The sequence below is a fragment of the Gopherus evgoodei genome, chromosome 2, assembly GCF_007399415.2.
Source record: "Gopherus evgoodei ecotype Sinaloan lineage chromosome 2, rGopEvg1_v1.p, whole genome shotgun sequence".
NCBI classification, from domain to species: domain Eukaryota; kingdom Metazoa; phylum Chordata; order Testudines; family Testudinidae; genus Gopherus; species Gopherus evgoodei.
In genome coordinates this window covers 72,583,327-72,601,993 of record NC_044323.1, presented here as the reverse complement: position 1 = coordinate 72,601,993, position 18,667 = coordinate 72,583,327, and the positions used below count along the sequence as shown (strand labels likewise).

The 18,667-nt window shown below is 42.2% G+C and overlaps 1 protein-coding gene across 5 annotated transcripts in view; it reads right to left on the bottom strand.

The window, feature by feature from the left end:
- Positions 1-17,473, bottom strand: part of LRRC3B (leucine rich repeat containing 3B) — a 64,585-nt gene extending 47,112 nt beyond the window's left edge. The window contains exons 1-2 of one of the 5 annotated variants that reach the window (XM_030550985.1): positions 17,405-17,434; positions 16,009-16,351 (exon numbers count right to left, since the gene is read on the bottom strand). The gene's annotated coding sequence lies outside the window, so the exon portion shown is untranslated. Of the gene's footprint in view, positions 1-16,008; positions 16,698-16,987; positions 17,058-17,188; positions 17,265-17,404 lie in introns of those variants that run through there. The other 4 variants (XM_030550984.1, XM_030550983.1, XM_030550988.1 and 1 more) reach the window with 4 other exon arrangements.
- Between the last annotated feature and the right edge of the window lie 1,194 nt (positions 17,474-18,667).

The window sequence follows — 18,667 nt, the reverse complement described above, 5'->3', positions numbered from 1 at the left end:
CGTGCAAAATGCAAACAGTGCAACAAAGAAATGCAAGGCCTGGTTGCCCGAATGAAACAACATCATTAGAAGTGTTCCTTCTCAGGAGGAAGCTGCACTGAAGATGATGAAAAGAACATGCAGGATCTTCAGGCTTGTAAACTTTTTTATTTCACACATCTTTCTTAAGGACTGCCTGTCTTCCTTCTGGACTATTCTTGAATTCTCATGTATGAGCAAAAAATATAGTTGTGACTCTATGGTACTATCATTTTAGATGCAGTTGTGATAAAAAATAAATAGGTGAAAGAGGCAGATCTTCCTTTTACAATTTCACCTTTAAAGTAGTACTGAGTGTCAGTGAACGCAATGAGTAATACTAAATGAGCAGTATGGTAATAATAATTAAATAACTGCATTGACTTATTTTGTTTAGGAGAATCCATCCTCAACATACAGGAATCCCAAGATTATCCAACTTTAAGATCACCATCATTTTCTATAGTTTCAGAGTTATCTGCCAATGATAGTGTTTCAGTCACATCGCCACAGTATATCACCTGTAGCAAAAAGAGAAAAAAATATCTCCATCATCCAGAAATAACCATAGATAAGTTTGTGACAAGAACCAGCAGATTACAAAAAGAGGTAATTGATGAAAAAATTGCTTGGGGTGTTTATGCAACACACTCTCCTTTCCATATGACAGAGAACCCATACTTCATTAACATAGTTCATTCAGTTATTAAGACCAGGATACAGTCCACCCAACAGAGCAGATGTCGCAGGCAAATTGCTGGATAAAGTGTATGAAACAAAAACTGAGCAGTGTGCAAAAGGTCTAGAGGGTAAAATTGTTAACCTCAGTCTTGATCAGTGGAGCAATGTCCACAATGATCCTGCTGTATGTGCTTGTGTAACAGAAGAAGGGAATGTCTTCCTTACAGAAACAATTGCTACCTTAGGAAATGTACAAACAGCAGAATACTTACAAGAAGTAGCAGTAAAAGCTATAACAAAATTAAATGTCTAGAACGCAGCTTGGTCACAGACAATGCTGCAAATGTGTCCAAGATGTAAAGAAATTATTTAAAAGAGAGAGAAGAGAATCCCAAGCTAATAACACATGGTTGAACTGCTAAATTGATGCACCTCCTAGCCAAAGATTTCAGTGTTCCATAAATAAAGGCTAATGTTTTAGAACTTGCAAAATACTTCCATAGCAACCACTTTGCAGCAGCTACTCCGAAAAAACTGTGTGTGTTGGGGGCCAGGCGGGCGGGGGGGACCAAGCTGACTCTCCCACAAGATGTGCTATGGAACTCAGTAGTGGACTGTTTTGAGCATTATATCAAGAACTGGCCTAATCTGATGACAGTTTGTGAACAAAACTGTGAAAAAATGGATGGCACTGTCATAGCCAAAGTTCTCAGCATTGGCCTTAAGAGAAATGTTGAACACATGCTGAGTACCCTGAAGCCTAATTCTGTAGCCTTGAACAAAATGCAGTGAAATAGCTGTTTTATTGCTGATGACGTTGAAATTTAGAAGGAAGTGAGTGAGAGCTTAAAAAGAGAAATATGCAACAACAGAGTTAAATTACAAGCATTAAAAAACCAAATGGGACAAGCACTATTTCCAGCTCATTTTCTTGCAAATATTCTCCAAACTCGGTCCCAGGGTCAAACCTTAACTGCTGAAGAAGAGGAGTTGGCTATGACATGGACATCCAGCATTATCCCTCCATAATGCCAACTATAATAAACTTCAGAGCTAAGGGTGAACCATTTAAGACATATATGTTTGCTGGTGATGTTTTAAAGAAAGTAACACCGGTGAACTGGTGGAAGTCACTTAAGCACTTGGATTCAGAGACTGTTGAAGTGATACTCTCACTTTTAACAGCAGGAACTTCTTCTGCCAGTGTAGAAAGAATATTTTCTTCCTTTGGACTAATTCATTCCAAACTGAGAAATAGTTTGGGACCTGAAAAAGCAGAAAGCTTGTTTTTCTTTTCCAGATTGTGAACAAACAGGAAAATGAAGGTGAAGACGACTGAGTTAGCTGCAGAAGCCAATATTTTAAGTTTCTCATGTTGACCTGGCTGCCAGTCGATTTAATTTTTGCTGTTTTTTAAAAAATATTTCATTTAAACTATTTTAGTTAAAAACGATTTTAACAAACAAATCTGATTTTAAAAAACTTGAATATTTAACTAAATTCAAAAATTCATATGCTTAATTTTGTTAAAATATTATGTTTTCTGTAGAAGAAAAAAAATCCAGAATATGTAACGTTGTTGTTTTAGTTAAAGAAAACAATTTAAATGTCTGTCTGGTGATGTTCTCCACCTAATACAGCATGGCAAGACAAATATTAATGATTAACCTGTTGAATTGGAGATTTGAATTGGAGTCACCTCCCGATGACTTCATAAATATCTGCTTCAATTACCTTTGGTAAATGAAATAACCAAACAATCATTCATTTTCTGATATATCTGTAAAACTAATCTGAAATTTTTTTCAAAATAAATCACTTAAAAACGTATAGTGTGTACCTTCTAAAAATGAAACCTACATCTATCCATGAGTTGTGAAGAATATGTATTAAGGTTATAACAACCAAAAAGAATTTGATTGTTATAACCTTAAAACCTTAATGTATTAAGGTTATAACAACCAAAAATCAATCTGATTTAAATCAAATCCACCCTAGCCATATGGGACGTTACTGTATGGCAAGCTGATGCATAACAGATTCATACCCTGGCTTGCTGCCCAATAACTTGCCATGTAGACAAGCACATATTATCTATATAAGGTTGAACATTGTTTTATATCACATAGTGCCATGTATGACATGAAAAGGGTCACACAGACATACAATCTATACTAAGTACCCCTTTCAAACCACCTATTGTCACATAACCTAGTATATTCCTCTTCAAAAGTCATCCTCTGGGATTGCTGAGAGGGGAATCCACGTGTCTGCGGTTTGTATCCTCTGGAGTATGTTAAGCCTGTAGACTGCCAGCAGGTTCCTCTCTTGACCTTTCTGACACATTTCCTAGGCACTGCCTCTCAGTCAGCTACCTCTCTCCAAAATGGGGCTCCTCAACCCACCTGCCACAGGCCTCCAGGACCAGCACTGACCCCTGAAATACCTCAGTTACATAAAAACACCCCTCTTCCACATTAAAGACGTAAAACGTCTGATTACAGTTAAACTGTGTCAGGGGCATGCAGCGGTTGTGTAGAAGTCAACACAAACATGCCCTCTTTGCACAAAATTAATACCTTTATGCTTTCTTATACTTAATCATGTAAAGCATAGGTTGTACAAAACAAACATCTGAAATAGCAATACCCCTTACTTTCTATCACACTCTTTGCTTGTGAGTCCTTGGGAAACCATCTAGGGTGCACAGAGATTTGCGGGTGCTGGGGGACAATCTGAAACTGAATCCCTCCACTCTTTAAAAAAAAACAAACAAACCATCATGGAGACCTAAGTCCTTCTAAGCTGTGTGGTTGCACAGCTGTGTATTAAGCCCCAAGCAGGCGCTCAGGACTGCAGCGGGAGAGATGCCTGTTCCCCAGTACGGACCTGCCTCTCCCAACTGACACTAGCATGGACCTGCCATAACAGCCTAGGCCCAGCCCAGGCCCAGCGGAGCTGCCGGGGAGCTGCCGGGGAGAGAAGTCCCTCCTCCAGGCCAGCCCAGTTCCACCAAAGCTGCTGCGGCTGGGGAGAGGCATCTCCCTGAGCTGCTGTGGCGAGAGAGGGCTGGGGGGGGAGTTCTCACTCCCCACCGCAGCCCAGTGTCAGCCTGCACCCCAAACCCTTCATCCTTGGCCCCACCCCCAACCAGAGCCTGCACTCTCCTGCACTCCAACCCTCTGTCCCGCCCCTCACGCCCTGAACCCCTCATCCCCAGCCCCTCCCCAGAACCCAAACCCGAATGCCTCAGCCCTACATTCACCACATGAATTTTGTTATGTGCACCAATATGGAGGTGATGCATCACACATCAACTCTATATTGGTCCAAACAATAAAATTCATTCCACACATGGAGGTAAAAAATTAGAGGGAACACTGATGGAGACCAAAGAGGCCTCAATGGGACAGGGGAGGGTGTCTTGGAAATCGAGCCTGCTCACCACTCATCCACAGCCAAATTTGAGTGGTGTTGCGATCCCGAGTGCTAGATCACAGTACCACCCACTCAAATTCCCTGGGTTGGGGGCCCTCTCAAATGGGCGTCAGGCCCATGTGTCACCCTCACAGGGCAGTGGGCAGGAGCCCAGTGGAGTGTGGGGGCCTAGGCTCCCCTACACATCAAAGGGCATAAGTCCTGCCTATTAGGCAAAACTTCCCACAAGCAAAGACCATCACACACTCATGAAAAGCAGCATCACTTGCCCCATAACCTCAGCCGTGCTGAAGACAACGCCATCAACACCCTCAAGAACAACTCTGACATCATAATCGAAAAGGCTGACAAAGGAGGTGCTGTCGTCATCATGAATAAGCTGGAATATGAACAAGAGGCTGCTAGGCAGCTCTCTAACTCCACATTCTACTGGCCATTATCCTCTGATCTCACTGAGGATTACCAAATTAAACCACACCATGTGCTCCAGAAACTCCCTGAAAAAGCACAGGAAGAGATCTGTACAGATACATGCCTAGAACCCCGACCAGGAGTATTCTATTTGCTACCTAGGATCCATAAACCTGGAAATCCTGGACACCCCATCATCTCAGGCATTGGCACCCTAACAGCAGGATTGTCTGACTATGTGGACACTCTTCTCAGGCCCTATGCTACCAGCACTCCCAGCTATCTTTGAGACACTACTGACTTCCTCAGGAAACTACAATCCATCAGTGATCTTTAACAAAACACCATCCTGGCCACTATGGATGTAGAAGCCCTCTACACCAACATTCCACACAAAGATGGACTACAAGCCATCATGAACAGCATCCCCGATAATGTCATAGCAAACCTGGTGGCTGAACTTTGTGATTTTGTCCTCACCCACAACTATTTCACATTTGGGGACAATATACACCTTCAAGTCAGTGGCACTGCTATGGGTATCCACATGGCCCCACAGTATGCCAACATTTTTATGGCTGACTTAGAACAACGCTTCCTTAGCTCTTGTTCCCTAACGCCCTTACTTTACTCACGCTACATTGATGACATCTTCATCATCTGGACCCATGGAAAAGAAGCCCTTGAGGAATTCCATCATGATTTCAACAATTTCCGTCCCACCATCAACCTCAGCCTGGACCAGTCCACACAAGTGGTCCATTTCCTAGACACTACTGTGCTAATAAGCGATGGTCACATAAACACCACCCAATACCGGAAACCTACCGACCATTATACTTACCTACATGCCTCCAGCTCCCATCCAGGACACACCACACGATCCATGGTCTACAGCTAAGCTCTAAGATACAACCGCATTTGCTCCAATCCCTCAGATAAGAGACAGCACCTACAAGATTTTTATCAAGCATTCTTAAAACTACAATACCCACCTGCTGAAGTGAAAAAACAGATTGACAGAGCCAGATGAGTACCCAGAACTCACCTCCTACAAGACAGGCCCAACAAACAAAATAACAGAACGCTACTAGCCATTACCTTCACCCCCACACTAAAACCTCTCCAGCGCATCATCAAAGATTTACAATCTGTCCTGAAAGATGATCCCTCACTCTCACAGATCTTGGGAGACAGACCTGTCCTTGCTTACAGACAGCCTTCTAACCTGAAGCCAATACTCACCAGCAACTACACACCACACAACAAAACACTAACCCAGAAACCTATCCTTGCAACAAAGCCCGATGCCAACTTCGTCCTCATATCTATTCAAGTGACACCATCACTGGACCTAATCACATCAGCCACGCCACCAGGGACTCGTTCATCTGCACATCTAGCAATGTGATATATGTCATCATGTGCCAGCAATGCCCCCCTGCCATGTACATTGGCCAGACCGGACAATCTCTACACAAAAAAATAAATGGATACAAATCTGACATCAGGAATCATAACATTCAAAAAACCAGTAGGAGAACACTTCAACCTCTCTAATCACTCAGTAACAGACCTGAAGGTGGCAATTTTGCAACAGAAAAGCTTCAAAAACAGACTCCAAGGAGAAGGTGCTGAACTTGAATTAATATGCAAACTAGATACCATTAACTCAGGTTTGAACAGAGACTGGGAATGGCTCGGTCATTACACTAATTGAATCTATTTCCCCACATTAAAGTATCCTCACTCCTTCGTGTCAACTGTCCAAAATGGGCCATCTTGATTATCACTTCAAAAGTTTTTCTCCCCTGCTCATAATAGCTTCTCTTAAATAATTACCCTCTTACAGTTGGTATGGGTACTTCCACCTTTTCATGTTCTCTGAATGTATAAATATCTTCTTACTATATGTTCCATTCTATGCATCCAATGAAGTGGGCTGTAGCCCAGGAAAGCTTATGCTCAAATAAATGTGTTAGTCTCTAAGGTGCCACAAGTACTCCTGTTCTTTGTACTCATGACACTGCAGATTTTCATATTACAATTTCACAATATCAATCAGAATTCATAAGCTGCACAAATACAGCTCCAATTCTTCACCCTTGATGCCAAGTACAAACCCCCTGAAACCAGTAGGTAGGTCCTCAGCATTGCTAAGTCTTGCTGCGGTCACTGCTACCATGGCTATATTACTACTGATGCTTGCGCTACCTCTCAGGTCAGCCGATCTGCATTATAGAACCCAGGGCTCGAGCCTCAATGCTGATTCTTAACTCGACATTGAGAATTTTTTAACCCAGGCTAGAACCTGAGGCTCTGGATGCCACACTGCAGCACTAAGACCCGAGTCAAACCACCATATTCAAGACTTCCTAGCTCCCTCCCAAAACATGGCTGCTCTAGCCCTTTGACCTGCATGCACTGTGGGAAAACTTTACCAACCACCCGGCACATTATAGCAATTTTGAACAGCCTGTCAACACATCCTGTTGAGCCACATGGAGGAAGCCCCTTTTCAAGTTCTCTTGCTTGCACTTTCATTCCTGTGTCGGAAAACGGGCAGAGTTTCCATGAGGTACTGGTGGACATTTCAGCAACGTCTTCTGACCCGCCAAAGGCACCTAACAGAGCTTCAGATGGAAGAGTAGAGGAAGTTCAAAAGCTGTATAGCTATGTGGGGAAAAGATCAATATTTTTTTTCTTACCATGCTTCCAGGGACTTCTCCAAAGCCTTCAGAAATCTTGCATCAAAACTTTCATCAAACTTCATATTCATAGCAACTATGGTCATTGGAAAGAACTTTAATCCACAATGACAACATTGAGGCTGAAAATTCAAATGATATCTTAATTGTGTAATAAACTTAATTTTAATTATGAAATGTTGCCGGCATGTTGGGCTGAAAACTAATCAACATGTTTCTCACAACCTAGCTCAGTCCCCCTCTCTGGAAGGATGCCACTCAGTTGATCGGACCGAACTGCTGGATTCCCTATGTGGTATGGTGAGAGCATCACTCTTCCTCACTCTGGGTCTCTCAGGCACAGTCCCAAGTGCAGACCTGTGTCTATGCCCCTTCTTTGGCATGCAGAACTTCTCAGCTCCTTAACCCTCCTGAGCCCCCAGTTGCTTATTATATATGTTCTGTTAGAGTTCTATCTTGTTGCATTATGAGTTTCTTGATTAACCCCTTCAGGGACAGCATGGAAGGCAAGGAAAGCTTAAAGGAATTTCTTAACCACAGGCACTTTTCTTTTAAATAGCACAAGAGAGTTATAGACCTTTGGGAAGACAACACATACCCCACACGTCAGATCTCACCCTCCTTTGAGTTGTGGGTGTGGCCAGCACCCATCCGCTAGGCAGCCATTCTGCCTTCTCTCTCCTTAGCTTGGCCTTTTTGCATGGGGTGGTGATCTGGCTCCCTTTCAAAGAAAGCATTCCCCTTACAAAAAGTAATTTCTCTCTGTTGATATTCACTCCTTCTTTTCAACTGTTGGGAATGGGCCACATCCACCCTGATGGAATTGGCCTCATTAGCACTGACCCCCTCATTTGATAAGGCATCTTTTGACGTGCTCTATATTTATACCTGCCTACTGTATTTTTCACTCCATGCATCTGATGAAGTGAATTATAGCCCACGAAAGCTTATGCCCAAATAAATATGTTAGTTTTTAAGGTGCCACAAGGACTCCTCCTTGTTTTTCCTTTAAACATAGTCTTTGATCCTTTAGGCTGCATAACCAGGCTGAAGAACACCTGCCCCTTTCCCACAGCCAGGTTTCTGTACACAGTTCACTGTTCTTGTGGATGGGCTACTAGTTAACAGACAATCACAGCTGATGGCCCTAAATTGCTCTGTCACAGCTTCTAACACATACCCAGAGAAAAGGCTACCAATACCCTACTACAAAATGAATGCATTAACCCACAAGGGAGGCTGCAATACAACATAAGGGTCACACTCCAACATGAAGGTTACAATACATAGCGGAGCTCCGGAAACAAAACAGCACTCTAAAACCAAACGGAGTTTCGTAAGCTGATACACACATATCCAACTACGTCACAGTACCAACATCAAGGCATACTGCAGCCACCACGAACACACTGGAATCTTGGGCACACATTCCAGAACTAGGATCCACATCCTGACATCCACTAAGCCACTGGAATCTCCAGCACAGCAATGCAACACCTATGCTACTTGTGTACAGTTAGGGTATCGATCTTTCAATCTAAGGTGACAATGTTTTTTAGTCACCACACTATTTCCCATATCTTTATAGTACAATAAGGAGCATATTATACAGTATTCTCCAATTTTCACAAAGTGAAGACTGAAAAATAAAGAAAGGTTTCAGGTTTTCTTTTAAAGTGTGTTGCCAACCTGGCATCTAAAAGGGGGAAAAAAGCCAAGTAAGTACATTTATTTTACACTTCATTTTAAAAAAATCTGAATGTAATACTGGATATGCTCACTATTAATTTCCTTATTCCAGGTAAATTCTTTCTTCCAAAACACCTTTTTATAGGTCTTTACTAAATTATTGTATTTTCTCCTGACTTATTCAAATCAAGCCAATTATTTTCAAAACCAGTTTAGACACATTTACTGAAGTGTTTGCCATACTAAAAAAAACCACCAAATTTAAAGAATACTAAATAAAATGGAAATACAGGGGCCAATCTCTCCGACTTTAATGGAGCTACTTACAGTAGCAAGCTCCTTGTTGAATGATATTTGTATGACTGGGCTCGTAAAGAGAGAACTACAATATAATAATAAGGTTTGTATCTGAGAATAGCAAAGTTGATATAACAATACCACTACTAAAGCCCACCTGATCATAGCCATCAAATTTCTTCGCCAAGTAACCACCTACCGTTCATGGTAAAGAGAGATTTCTATCACAGTAGTCAACCCAAGTTACTAATATTGACTAAGGCTTTGTTTTTGTTTTTTAAATCAAGCAAACCCAGCATCAATGATTACATCAAATGTGTGTTACCTCTTGATAGTGTGATGGCAAAGACAGGGAAACTGTGGAGTATCCCGGAAAATGGGTACATGGAAATGAAATGCTAAACCACTGACAGACTGAAAAGTCTCCCTGTCATTCCACAGATTACTATTATTGTAACAAACGAGCAACCAAAGGCTCCAAACTGAAAAGTACAAAAACAGACAAACTGAAATCAGTCGGCTGCTAAAAGTTGTCTTGGTTCTTTCACATGACTATCATTTTTGCATTTTAAATTAATATCTAGAATGCATTCTACATCAGAAAGAATATATAGCTCCTATCACAAAAGAGGTGTTTATTAATGAACAGTAATAATAATAACAATAATATCAACAACGATCTTCAGCTATATATCTTGAGATGCTTTTAAAAGAAAGGTGTTACCAATATTCTCATTTTAAATGGGGAAACTGAGGTGCACAAGAGTTAAGTGAATTCACACAGGAAGTAAGGTGTAGAGCAGACTCTAGGTCTCCAATTCTGCAGACATTTATGCACATGCTTAATTTTACTACTATGAGTAATCCTATTAAAATTAATGGGCCAACAGAAACGTTTTCACAATTTGTTTTTAAAAATTCCATTAAAATTTAGTTTTTAAATGTACACCACTTTGGAGTATTTGATACCCAAATATTACAGTATTAAGAATCTGAAAGTGATTATAAACAAAAGTGAAACTGACTGTCCTGATTTTCATTGTCCCAACAGAGAAATAAAAAAGGAAATAATAAAAAAAAACAATGACCAGTAAACTGCATTTCAATTTTATCTTTTATTCATCTAATGTAATATATACTAATATATGATTTTTAGTTTCATAGTAACCTAAATGATTAAAAAAATCTTATGTTAGAGTTCTCTTTCCAATATACAATAACTAGTCTGTAACCTTCCTGAAGAATCCAAGTATAGGATAATTCATAAAAGCAATGATGATTCTGTTTCTTTTTAACATAATGTCCCCTATCAAGCTCAACCATATAAATTCATTCAAATGTCAAATATCTTTACTCTTTGCTAAATGTCATACTTGGGCTTTAAGCAATTCTTTTCAATTTATGCATAAAACTTAATTAAAATAATTTTGAGGGGGAAAGACTGCAATATGCCCAAGCAATCTGCATATATGTACTCTCCAGTTTAAAAAATTAAGACTCTTTCATGTGTCCCATTAGCCCCCAATAAAAACACATTAATGGCTCAATCCCACAAGCACAGCTGTGAAGCAGAGTGCTCTCAACTCCCACTTTCTTTACACACAAAACCATTTTCAGTCACTTTCAAAAATTTACCCAAATTGAACCAAATCCTTTTTGATTAAAGTATTTCCACGGAAGACAATGGAACTACTTGAATGCAACTTCACTGCAACCTTGACATAATACTGTAAACTGTTTTACATTATATTCATTGTAAGTGCTGATGAAGATCATTTTAACAATATCCACAAAAATATTTCTTTAAGATGGCCGGCTACTAGGGCATGTCACTTTAAAAAATACATATCCCACTAACTGACTTATGTGACCAACAGTAACTATAAGCAGAAATGTGACTCGACCCCTGACAGCAGAACAGTCTGTCAGCCTTCCACAACACGACTGAAATGTGGGCCATCTGTTACTATGGAAGTACTGCAATGTGAGTAAATAAGGCAACATTCTCCAGATTAAAACTTCTATAAATCTTTTCTTACTTTTCTTTTTTTCTCTCCAGCCATCTTTTTCCACACACTTTCTTTCTACTACTTTTTTCTTTTTCAACTTTTTTATATTCTCTGGCCTCTTGCTGTTGGGTCTCTTTCATTCTGATTCTTCGTTTATCTTTCCTTAATTAATACTTTGTGTTTTATTGGCTGTTTTCAGGCCAAGTAGCATCCCATTTTCATGTTGTCTCTCACTTTCCTCTGTTTTCTCTGTCTCCTTCCTGCTCCACTTCTCCCTGACCCAGCCACGACCTTATCCCTTGTATCTATACCTTTCACATCAACTTAGCTGGCTGAGGTGGACTCTACGTTTCCCCTAAGGCCTTGTCTAGACTAAAATAAATGGTGTATTTTGTTTGTTTAATGTTAGTTAACACATTTTTTTAAAAATTCATGTTTAAAATACAACTTGCCCTGGCCACGTGTTAGCTAGTTGAAATGGGAGCCTAAAGTGGACCTGGCCAGATAACTGAGGTAAAAACTGTTAACACAAACCTATACTAAGGAAAAGGACATGCTATATCTATATCTCTGGAACTTACATGGCCCCCATTACAATAGCACTCAAGCACATTGCAATCTTTAACGTATTTTAGCCTCACAACACCACTATGAGGTAGAGAAGTACTATTTCAGACAGTGATCTGAGGCATACAAAGATAACTAACTTGCCCAAGGCCCAAGGTCACAAAAGAAATCTGTGGTAGGGCAGGAAACTGAAGCCAGAACTCACGGCTTGTACCCTTGTATGGCTTGTACTGGACCATCGTTCTTCTCTAAGGATTAGATAATAGCGTAATAAGGTCATAATCTCTTTTCCCAAACTAGACAACTCCTGTGATCTCTCACTTTCCACTTTTCTTCGTCTTCTATTGCCACGTCCCTTCCCCATTCCTCTCCCAGTCTCTCTTATCTTTCCTTCTTTCATCCTAACAAGAGGATACCATCCAGAGACAGAACAGGCATTTTACTTTGGCTACAGTCTTTCCCTTGGCAACAGAATACAGAACTTTGGAGTTGTGCCCACCCTTATGGTGAAAGAGTTTTCCCACGTCCACTTTTGAAATCAGTGTGAAAATAAACCAAGCTATAATCTCTATGTGATGTAAATACTCAAAAGAGAGCACAAGAAAAAAGCTGGTAGAGACTGGAATAATGTATGTGAACTAGCAGCAAATGCTGTGCATAATACCTTTCAAGTTCAACCTAAGTCCCTACATAAAATATGCTTGTGGTCCAAGTCAATCGATACTGTACAGAAGTCTACAACGCAAATCACCAACTATACTTACAGACAACTATTACATTCACAAATCCTAATGAATCAACAGCATGTGTCTTAATCATTGTTAAATAAGGAGAGCCTCCCCTATGCTGGGTTTGGCAATTACTACTTGTGTAAATGAAGAGATGAAAAAGCATTAAGGGAAAAGGGATACTGCATCTGATTGAACGTATGTTTTGTTTTGGATGAGTTCATGTATGTGCTGCACATCCAGAACAACCTTCACAAAGTGGCCACAAAAATGGAGAAAGAAGAAATAATTTACTTTATCAAATGAACTGGACTAAAGCCAACAAAATAGAGACACAGAATCACCAGAAAAAAAGACCTCCAAATTCAATAGTGTTCTACCTATGATGTATTATGTTTAAATACTACTATACAAACATTCATGTATGTATTTACAAAGTTAGCCATAATTTTTAAAAAAAAGTTTATTAAAATAGTTAGCAGGTTTCTTAATTTCTTGCATGTAGTATCTGTGGACATGCTGACTTTTGGTTCACACAAGAGCACAAATGTCCTACCAAAGCTGTATGTTCCACAAGTAACTTTTTTTTTAAATATCAGAGCTTGTTTGGTAAAACTGTTCAAGAAGGCCAGAATAAGTGACTACAAACTCCATGAACTCTGCTAATTCATTCTTGGTTCAAAGCAAAATGTTTAATCATGGTGTTTGAGAATCATACTATCATTTTAAAAATCAGATTTCTTTCTTCCTTTTGACATTTATTTTAGGAATTTTATAGCTACAGACAAATATGAATTGCACAGCAAGACATTTGCTTTACATTTACTAACTGATTATACTGGGAAAAACGAAATGTATAAAGTATACATGTATATAAACAGTGGAACACAAATGAAGTTTCTCTCAAATGGGAACTGATCTAAAGTCCACTGAAGTCAATTAAGCTGACTTCAATTGGCTACAGATCAGCCCATAATAAATAGATAAATCATATTTAAAATCATGTACATACCTTTAACTGATTCCAAAAAGGTACCACCAACAGTTGTTCCTCTCACTACATTAGGCAGTTAGTGATAACTAATGTTTACAAATGTTTTGCATCTTCCTTTCATTCTCAGTTAGGTTTAGAATCTTTCCAAATTTACCTATAGTGAGCTAAATCATGCATGCTTTGTTTACACAAGTGACCCCCTTAAGTCAATGGGACCCACTACGTAAGTAACACAAGCAGAATTTGGTGCCTTGATTATTAAATCCAGTAAGACCATTTTATATTACATTTCTCTTGGTTCAAACACCAATGTTGACACTCACCACAGTCATCTTTAATGTCTAGATTTCTAGATTTCAATTCTACAATTGACAAGCTATGTGAGCTTGCTCCTGATTGCCCTGAAGTCACTGGCAATCTATTATGACTTCAGTGGGAGCAGAAAAGTACAGTTGGAATAGCTCAAAGTCTAGAGCTATGTCCTTTTTTCGTTTTTACAGTACACAACCAACGCAATATATGTATAACAAAACCAAAGTAAATACATACAAGCATTGATCTTGCTCCCATTAATATCAATGACAAAGCTCCCATTGACTTCTGTGGTTTAGGACTGGGCCCTCCCTATGAATACATTCTTATTTCTTGCTAATGAAATGTCTTGTTTTTCCATTAGTCTCCCACTTGAGGCAAATCATGTGGCTTAAGAGTAAATATTTCTCACTGTCAAGAAAGCTACAGATAGGATATTTCTGCTAGTAAACAAAAGCTCAATCTTATCAGGCACTGAACACCTCCTGCAAGCCTCAATGCCACTAAAAATCAATGGAAATTAGCACCCTAAGGATCACATCGTGCTCACATTAAAGTCAATAAAAGTTTTGCATCTGACTACACTGGGAGCAGGACTGGGTCTCAATTCTCCATCAGCAATATATGGACAAAGAAGAGAAGGTAAGGACTCAGCCTCACTTCTCCTTCTACTTAAAGTCAAATGAGAGACTTCTCAATAGTTTCAACAAAATCAGGTCCCTATTTAACACCACATCATAACTAGTTGACAATAGGCCCAATCCTTAGTCAAGTGAGTAACCCTTACTCATGTGAGTAATCCCACTGATACCCAGGACTACCTGTGTGAATAAGGATTACAGAGTTGTTCTAATAATTCCTTCAATATTACTGATACTCTGAAAAAGATTACTTCTAAATTAGATCCTACAAAAGAAAATTAAGAAATCAAGTCACTTTGAGAATGAACGTTTTTGTGAGTTAGTTTATATCATAGTTTATGCTCTAGCCTCTGTCTCCAAATCAAACTATAAACTCATTTGCATGTTTCTTTCCTGGGTGACATTATTTAAGATAGCAAAATATAAGCTATGTGAACACTCTTGTACTCTGTAAAAGAACCACTCCCAACAAGGCATAACAGGCATCTTGCAATCTGAATTTATAAATCATTAAATGGGTTAGCACCAAGGCATTATTGTAGCCAATAATTTTTCGGTATTGAGATGAGTTTTGTCCCATCCAAAGTTTTATACTCAGAGGTATTGTTTTCTCTTTTGGTGCAAGTATTTGGAGCACTTTCCCAAGACTATTACTTTAAAAAACAACATCTTTTTAAAAGCAATAACCCAGTTGTCATTTTTACAGATCTATGAATTGCTGTATGCTTAATTCCTGGATACCAGCCTCATATGCTATTTGACCAATTTCAATTCAGTTGTGCAAATATTTGGTAAATTGATGTATTTTTGTATGCGGTTATTTTTATTTTGTAATCACGCCATATCTTCTGTCTAGCAAAAGGGACTATTTGGCAAATACTGACTGTTAACTTGCAGTCCAAACTGCCTGGGTATTTTAAAGAAATAATAATTCTAAAAATGTTTTATTTTTTATGGCAAGATGCCAAAAAAAAAAGGAAAGAAAAATACCATTGCATTTGACTTAGTATTGAGTTCCAAATTTTAAAGAAACAGTTTTTGGATATGGACACTGTCATTAAAGTAACAACATACAGAATGATGTTATCAAATTTTAAACATACTCCCACAATTTTCCACATACTGACCATCTCTATACCTGCTTAATACAAATAACCATGAAATTTCTATCTAAACATTAAGCTTTAAGGTCATGACAGTGTCCTGCTCAGGGTACTGCCCTACCCTATTATTTTACTGCATCACAGAGATGGGGTACACATTAGCACTAACTCCACTCTCTTCCTTGGCTTTCCTGTACAAGGGGGTACAGTGCAATATGCAAAGAGCAAAATCAGCAGCACCCACAAATCCCTTGGTCACTCACAACTAGACACAGACTAACCCCATATGTTAGGAAAAGGGCTCCCAGCTCAAGTGCCTTAGGGGGTACGGGGCTGAGGGTGAATCAGGAGCAGAATGCGAGGCGCACCCATGGAAAGCTGCAGCTTGCAGCCTGGAGCCTTTGCAGCTCACCTGGGAGTTGCAGCTGCTGCTGCTGCAGCCCGGCCACAGCCCGCTGCCATTTGTTGCTTGTATTCTGAGAGAACTGCAGCCCGATCATTTAGAAACAGCCTTTCCTCATCATCACAACCATCACCGCCTGCTTCATGCTTCGTAGCACCTGGTCCTGGTAGGTTTCAACGTGGAAAAATCCCAAGGCAACACAAACAGCTTCTTCTCATCTCTCTCTCTCTCCCCATGCACCATCCTCAGCTTCCACTGCCAGTTGCACGCGCCCCTCTCACTTCACTTTGCTCACTCATCGCCACTTGAATGCTGATCAGCTTGACACTCTGCAACCCGTGCGTGCCACCAGCTTGCAAAAAATGTAACAAGACACGCCTTGAAAATGTTCAGGGGGGGCGGATAATCTCTTCTTGCTCCAAGACCGGTGATGGGGGGTACCCCTAGTTCCTGCAGCCTCTGCTCTTTTCTTCAGCCCCACCCCACCCTTTCAGCCCACCTACCGCCTTTGGGCCCTTCCGGGGAGATTCTAACCGCAGTCCCAGCTAGCTCTGGGAAGCAGCAGGGCTGGCCGGGGTTCCCGCTGCAAACGCGCGGATGGCTAGTTAGATGGCCCGCAGAGCTGCAAGCTGCACTAGTCGGCCAGTGGGTGTCTGACTCCACCTGCTCCTCTCCCCCGAGCCTTTCACTCCAGGTGGGGGGATGTGCCCTCATCACCCCTCCCAGGACACGCTCTCCTGCCCCCTTCCCTTCCCCCCCGGCCGCTGCTAGAGCTGGGGGGAGAGGGCAGCAGCCCACCCACTCCCACAGCTCCGGGCTTCGCTCTTCTCCCCTCCAGCCCAACTCCCGGAGTTGCTCTTCGCGCACCCCCACTCCCCGCTTAGCGACCCAGCCCCCCTCCCCCGCCCAAGCCTGCAGGTCACAGAGCCCTATTCCCTGCTATTGCCCCCTTCCCCCGACGCAGCCCCCAGCATCCTCCCCGGCTCACACGGGAGCAGCCCAGGCACAGAGGGTGCAGCCTCCCCCGGGCTCGCCTGGCTGCTACTGGTGGGGACCGGTTAAGCCCTGCTAGCCCTTGGCGAGGCCAGCTCCATTTCCTTGCATCGTCCCCCTGCCCCGCCCAGCCCTGAGCATCCAGCCTTCCCCAGCAGCTCGCCCGCCTCCCGGAGTTGGGGCAGGACTCGGCCACCTTCAATTAAGAAATAAACTGAAAGCAGCAGCGGGGGGAAGCGGCGCCCCGGGGCCAGCGGGCGCAGCGAGCCGAGCCTGCCTGCAAAAGTTCCCGGAGTTGCATTGCGAGCGCCCCCCAGCGCGCGCTGCGTGCCCGGGACAGGGCAAAGGACGCTCGGGAGCAGGCAGGCAGCCAGGCGGGGCAATGCAACAGGCGGCGGCGGCGGCGCCTTACCTCGCCTGGCGCGTCCGGTGCCTGCCCAGCCGCGGCTCCATCGGGGCGGCGGGGAGCCGGGATGCAAGGGCCGCGCACGGGCTGCCCCCGGGGCGCAGCCCCCTCAGCCGGCCGACGAGCGTGGCAATGCGGGCAGCAGCAGCCGCGCTGGCATCTTGGAGGGCGGGGAGCTGCCGCCGCCTGCAAGCGAGGGAGGGAGCGAGCGCTGCTGCAGAGCCCGGACCCGGCGGCGGCGATGGAGAGGAGCCTTCCTCAGAGGCTGCGGGCGGCACGCGCTGCTTGCCCCCCGCCTGCCACATGCCAGCGCCCGGCTGGCTTTGGGGGTGGGGTTTGCTGGTCCAGGCTCCGGAGGTGATCGGGGTGCCAGGAGCGCCCCCTGCGGCTCCCCAGGACCGTGCCTGCTCCGGGAATCACCTCCTCCGGTTCCCCCGGGGGAGGGGAAGGATTTCCCCGCTAACCTCACGGCACCGGTGTAAAAGCGGTGCAGGTGAACCCGAGCCCTGCTGTTCATCCCGCTTCCTGAGTCCATTCCCGCCTGGGATGATTTTCAGCCCTAACTCCTGAAAATACTTTTAAGGGCATTATTTTTTCCCTTTGAAGTGCACCATCCATGGCCCATCACATGGCGTGGCTTACCAAAACACTGGACATTTTTTCTCTTGTGTTCACTGTTCCCAATAAACACTTTATTTCTCCCTGACTTCTTCAAATTATTACTCTGTACCGTGCAATATAAACCTCATATTTGCCATGTTTTGCACAGCCTGGTTGGAAATTTTGTCTGAGGCTAATTTATTGCATCTGCCTAGAAAGGGCTGAGGAAGATGCTTTTTTTGTTTGTTTTTAAGTGTGCTCTTCACAAAATGTGAAATAAAGTAAATGGGAAAATTTATTGGTTTGGATACATACAGTTGATTTCCTCTAGTCTAATTATATAATAATTGTATTAAATATACCTAGGCCACTGTTGAGAGAGAGGATGCTGGAGTAGATAGACCGCTGCTATGCCAAATTCCTATGTTCCTGCTGACTAGAGGACAAGGTATCCCAGATGTTAGATCATATGAACTGGATCTTCTCTCTTCCTTCATCTGGTTATTGTATAATTTAGAGGTCACTACTGCCAATCTTTACACAAGTTATCATGTGAGTAGTCCTTCTGAGTTATCTGAGCAATGGTTTGCAGGATCAAGTCTCTAGATTGTAAATTCTTTCTGTCAAAAACTGTGGGATACATACTTGACTCTTGTGAAGAGTCCTAAT